We start from the raw sequence: 6,383 nt of genomic DNA, 5'->3' as shown, positions 1-6,383 counted from the left end.
CAATTGTGACCCATCTGACTTGGGTGTTTGCAACTGAACTCAGTTCCTTTGTAAAAGCAATACACGCTGTTATTGACTGTGCAGCCATTTCTTCAGGCCCCCCTTAAATGCTCGATTCTCCTGCCTTGGTCTCCCTGTAGCTGGGTTATAAACCTGCACTACCGAACAACTGTGGTACAGGATAGAACCCAGGGCCTCACATGTGAGTGGCTAGCCAGCATTTGGTCTTGGAGCTTTGTGACCTGTGCTCTTTGCTTCCTCACAAAGTCTTCTCTGAAGCCTGTATCTCTTTTGCATTGTGCAGATGCAGAAATACAGAATGGCATCTGAACCTTCGACCCAAGGAAGGGGTTAATGGTAAAGAGATGTTAAAGGACCAGAAACCCAGAGTAGAGCCCATGGCAGACTCTGTTCTGGCAACCAGCAAACCGTGAGACCTCCATCTGCCCGGAGAGGGCTGGTAAACGGTGTAACCAAGGGAGAGAGATTTGCAGAAAGTGTTTACCTGGGAGCCTGGCCCCCACAAGTGCTCACTAAAGGGAGCCTCTGTCCAGGAAATCTGAGCCCCAGTTGGTTAATTATCTTCAGACAGAAAACAAGGCTGACTTCCCCAGACAGCAAGGTGGTGGTGGTGGTGGTGGTGGTGGGGAACAGACGACCCAAGCAGACGGTTACAGTTCAGCTAAAGCAAGAGCTGATCTTTAATCTTTTATGGATGTGCGTAATACATTAACTATTATAGCTATCCCCTCGAGGCAGCTTAACCCCTGGTCAACCTGAAGGGGTGAGTTGGCTGGTGGAAGGGAACAGGTAAATAGGGCAATTACCCTGAGGCAGCAGACTTTCAAAGTAACCCCCACCCCAGATTAAATGGTTCCTGCTGTTTGTCACCCAGGGGGTGGTGCCGGAAGATAAACTCTAGAGTCAGCACCCAGGGAGGAGCATTAGACACCAAAGGACCTGGTATGTTTTCCTCTGTCCTCCCAAACCAAACTCCTCTAGACCAAGGACTGTGTCATTTTTTTTTTTTTTTTTTGGACTGGTGTTTCCTGTTGGTGATTACCATTAAAAAACAATCTGAAACAAAACAAAACAAAACAAAACAAAACAAAAAAACCAAGCTGCAGTTATAATAATAGGAGACAAACAAACAAAGCCAGTGAGAAGGTACCATGCACTAAGACTCTGTGTCTTTGAGGAGGGTGACTCTGTAAGGTTCAACTCCTTTTCTCAGCACTCATGTGTTTGAAACTGTGTTTGCTAAGTTTCATTTATAATGAACACATGGACACATGAACCTAGGGGCGTTTCTCTGGCTTATTCTTGTTTTTTTTTTTTTTTAGCGGGGCCAGGGAGACTGGACAAGGACTTCTGTAGTTCAGGATGGTTTTGAACTCAATACATAGCCAAGGGTGACCTTGAACTCCTGATCCTCTTGCTGGGACCAAAGGCATGTGCCACCACACACTGTTAGCCTGTGGTTTTTCTTTCTTTCTTTTTTTTTTTTTTTTTTTTTTTTTTTGGTTCTTTTTTTTCGGAGCTGGGGACCGAACCCAGGGCCTTGCGCTTCCTAGGTAAGCGCTTAGCCTGTGGTTTTCTATCTGCAAGGCATCTCCTTTATTACCAAACTACCACCCAGCCCATTATTGACTTAAGACAGGATCTCCTTACGTGATCTTGAACTGGCAATTCTCCTGTCTCCCAAATTTTGGGATTACAGGTACAAATCATCAAACTCATAAACTGTGGTCTTATTTTTTTTAATTTAATTTAATTTGTTATTGGTGTGTGTGTGAGGTGTGTGTGTGTGTGTGAGAGGGAGAGAGAGATGTATGTGTGTGTGTCTGTGTGTCTCTGTGTGATGTGTGTGTATGTATGTGTGTGTGTGTGTATGGGAGAGGGAGAGAGATGTATGTGTGTGTGTCTGAGTGTCTCTGTGTGATGTGTGTGTATGTATGTGTGTGTGATGTGTGTGTGTGTGTGATGTGTGTGTGTGAGGGAAAGAGAGATGTATGTGTGTGATGTGTGATGTGTGTGTGTGTTTGTGTGTGCGTGTGTATGGGAGAGGGAGAGAGATGTATGTGTGTGTGTCTGTATGTCTGTGTGTGTGTGTGAGAGAGAAAGGGAGAGAGAGAGATGTATGTGTATGTGTGATGTGTGTGTGTGTGTGATGTGTGTGTGTGATGTGTGTGTGTGTATGTGAGAGAGAGAGAGATGTATGTGTGTGTATATCACAGGCCAACGTTTGAGAGCTAAACTGTCTTTCCCCATTGTGCGATCTGGGATCAAACTCAGGCCATCAGACTACCCTTTTTGCCTGCTGAACCATCTGGCTAGCCTCTTACTGGTTAGTTTTGAAGTGGAGTACTGTTATGTTACTAGCTGATCTCCATCTGCTGATATTCAGTGATCCTCCTGCCTCAGTTTCCTAAGAGCTGGCATCACAGGTATACTCCATTATATCTGACTTGGATTACTAATGAAAACAGGTGGCCAGAGAAGGTACAGGTAAAAAAAAAACTGGAGTATTTGAGAGACTTCGGACATAGTAAAGCCCTCTTGTCTTAGGGTTTTACTGCTGTGAACAGACACCATGACCAAGGCAAGTCTTATGAAGGACAGCATTTAACTGGGGCTGGCTTACAGGCTCAGTCCAGTATCATCAAGGCAAGAAGGAACATGGCAGCATCCAGACAGACATGGTGCAGGAGGAGCTGAAAGTTCTACATCTTCGTCTGAAGGCTGCTACCAGAAGACTGGCTTCCAGGCAGCTAGGATGAGGGTCTTAAAGCCCACACCCGCAAATGACACACCCACTCCAACAGGGTCTAACCTTCTCATAGTGCCACTCCCTGAGCCGAGCATATATAAACCATCACACACACTGCTGGCATGAAGATCTGAGATCTCCAGAACCCACAGGAGTAAGAGGAGCATGGTAGCCGGCTTGTAGTCATCCCTGTGCAGGGGAGGCTGAGACAGTAGAAATCTGGGTCTTGCTGGTCAGTCGCCAGTCTAACCTACTTGGTGAGCTCTGGGACAAATGAAAGAGTCTGTCTCAAAAAAAAAAAAAAAAAAAAAAAAAGAACAAAACCAAAAACCCAAGGTGAAGAGCTCTTGAGCAACAGTAGTTACAGTTGACCTCTGACCTCTACAGGTATTCTCACACACACCCATTTACACACATGCATACACACACACACACACACACACACACACACACACACGCATGTTTTTAAAAAACACTTATACGGAGAGAGAAGGCAAGAGAATGAGTCCCACAGTTCAGTGGCAGGATAAAGGTTTCTGGAAGGCTGGACATTGGCAGACCGAAACCTTGCGCTAGTTAGATCAGTGAGCACTGCAATGCTGGAGTGAGCGGCGCAAGTGGCGATGGTTGGCTGTACCTGGCCAGAGAGGTGAAGGGACATGGGCAGATCATCTCAGCATTTAATGGCCTTGATTTTACTCTCACAGAGATAGGAAATGACTTGGTATCCCAGAGAACTGAATTTAGATAATAGCTCAGACGTTTAGTAGCAGTGTGACCCTGGCAATTCTCTCTCTCTCTCTCTCTCTCTCTCTCTCTCTCTCTCTCTCTCTCTCTCTCTCTCATCCTAGGATTGCAAGTGTACACCGCCCCAGTTCCTGTTCCTCTTTCCAATTTTCACCTTATTTAAGCTTTAATAGAGACCTAAAGACCTAGTTGTCTCAATTGCCCACATAAATCACTGGACATATTGGACATTCTATTCTTAACTTAGCATCTCTATGGGTAGGAGAAGCAGGCCACCGCCAATCAAGACCACCCAGAGCACTTCATTTGCTCAATCTTGTAGGAGAAAAAAAAGTAGTACTTTGGCCTCAGCTACTCAAGGCAAAAATCTGGACACTTCTGACTCTGTCGTCTCTCCCTCCATTGGCTAGTCATAAACTTCTTCTGGCTCCTTTCCTCCTCCTCCTCCTCCTCCTCCCTCCTCCTCCTCCTCCTCCTCTTCTTCTTCCTCTTCCTCCTCCCTCCTCTTCTTCCTCCTCCCTCCCTCCTCTTCTTCCTCCTCCCTCCTCTTCTTCCTCCTCCCTCCTCTTCCTCCTCCTCCCTCCTCTTCCTCCTCCTCCTCCCCCCTCACTCTTCCTCCTCCTCCTCCCCCCCTCTCACTCTCCTCCGCCTCTTTTAGGACAGAGTCTCAGGGAGGAGCTATAGTTTAGTGGTAAAGTACTTGCCTCAAATGCATGATGTCCTAGGTTCTGTCTCTATTATGTCAAAAAAATATCCCCAAAGAGACTGGTTCTTGTGTATGCTTCAAATTCATCTGAAGTCCTAATCTTACTGCCTCCACCGCCTGCATCCTGGGATTACAGGTGAGCATCTTTCTCTCTCTGGATTCAACTGAGGACTCCATATACACAAGGCGAGGACTGTACCCATCGACCTACACTACCGTTTCATTGTGGTCTTTAATTCGGGTTGGAGGATAGAGTCTTACCTAATGTAATCCATGCTAAGTCTGCCTTTGTCTCCTGAGTGCTGGAATTAAAAGCATGTGCCACGATGACCTGCTTATGATGCCTTTTAAATTTCATTTATTGTTTATTCTTCTGTGGAGGGCACACATGTGCCAGGGTATACATATGGAGGTCTCATTCCAACATTTGGATCCCTGATAGACAAGACAACTTATCAGGCTTGGTGGCAGACATTTTTTTTACCCACTATGGCATAGTGCCAGCCTTTTATTGTTTTGCTTTAACTAGCATGTATTAATTACACATAATCATGGGTTTCATATGACATTTTCATACGCGTACAGAATATATATTGGTCATAGCCATGCATACCCCACTAATCTCTCTAGCCCCTTCCCAATCGCACTGGTTCCTCCCACTCCTTCCTGACTAGCCCCCCTTTCTACTTCTACTTTGGTTTCCCCAATGAGTTTCATTGGGCTCGCTTACGGGAGCACGTGCACTTTATTGGTAGCTTGAAGCACTGATGAAATTGTCTCTCCTTCCCCTATTAAACATTAATGGCCTGGAAGTCTTCAGGGAGGGGTGGGGCCTCACGAACCTCTCCCTCCTCTCTGACAGGATGGGCCCAATCTCAAGCAGATCTAGTATAGGTAAGCACAACTTTATGAGTTAAAAATAGCCATGACCACACACACACCATGCCCGGAAGTCAGCATTTGACAGCAGCGGCACCACCCCTTCCTCAGACCTCCTCCTCTGTGATGCCCTCGGAGCTGTGAAGTGGTATAGAGGTCTCATTCGTGGCTGAGCATCCAGCAGTCTCGTACTCTCATCCCTCCGACCAACTGGTTAGGAGTCTCCCCAGTGAGCCCTGCCCATTGCAAAAAAGAAGCTTCTCTGAAGAAAGCGGCTAGCAGTATTAACCGATACCTATAAACGTAGCTATTCTGAAGGCAGTTTGAGTGGCACCTCATGTCCTTCAGCAAAACAACAGCAGTGTCTTCTACTAGTACCCGTGACCTCACAAGCCTCGGGCTTTTGACTAGGTTTACAGTACCAGATGGGAATTCCTCCTGTGGTGCAGGCCTCAAATCCAACCAAAAAGTCTTACTCTGTATCCAACGCGTCAGTATGCACTGGTAGTCTTGCTTGTCTAGTCTGTAGTGTTGCACGTTAGTTCATAGTGCTCTTCCTCCCCCTTCCCGTGGTGTGCGTGTGTGTGTGTGTGTGTGTGTGTGTGTGTGTGTGTGTGTGTGTGTTTGGAGACAGAGTCTCATTGTGTCATCCTGGCTGGCCTGAACTCACTAATGAAGCCCGCACTAGCCTGGACCTCACAGAAATCCATCTGCCATTGCCTCCTGTGCATCACCAGGACTGACTCTCCCTGTTGTTTCACGTCATCAGCTAAATGAATAGGGGTGGTGGCTCACACTCGCACTGGTCCCGAGCCCTGAGTCCCAGGAAAGCTTGGGGCTACCGTGTGAGCTACTCTCTCACAATTTTTTTTTTTTTGGTTCTTTTTTTCAGAGCTGGGGACCGAACCCAGGGCCTTGTGCTTCCTAGGCAAGCGCTCTACCACTGAAATAAATCCCCAACCCCTCTCACAATTTTTTCATTAACCTTTTAAAACATTGCATTACCGACGTTACTGAGGGACTGAGCCTCGGGCCCAAACCCCTGTACCACTGAACAAATATTGCCCTGCCTTTTTCTTAATCTTAAACACTCAATTTCTTGATGTCGTCTGAATGTCCATGAGTAGAAAGTAAGATGTATTGGAGATCAAGCTGTCAAGGCCATGGGAGGTGGGTGACAGAAAGGAGCAAAATGGGAGAAAGGTAAGCCATTTTATGTGACAGCAGGGTGGAGCCCTGAGCTCATACAAGCTGTCCAGAGTGACTTGGAACTAGGTGCTT

Source organism: Rattus norvegicus, chromosome 5, assembly GCF_021556685.1.
Source record: "Rattus norvegicus strain SHRSP/BbbUtx chromosome 5, alternate assembly SHRSP_T2T, whole genome shotgun sequence".
Lineage (NCBI taxonomy): Eukaryota > Metazoa > Chordata > Mammalia > Rodentia > Muridae > Rattus > Rattus norvegicus.
This window is presented reverse-complemented; position numbering follows the sequence as displayed.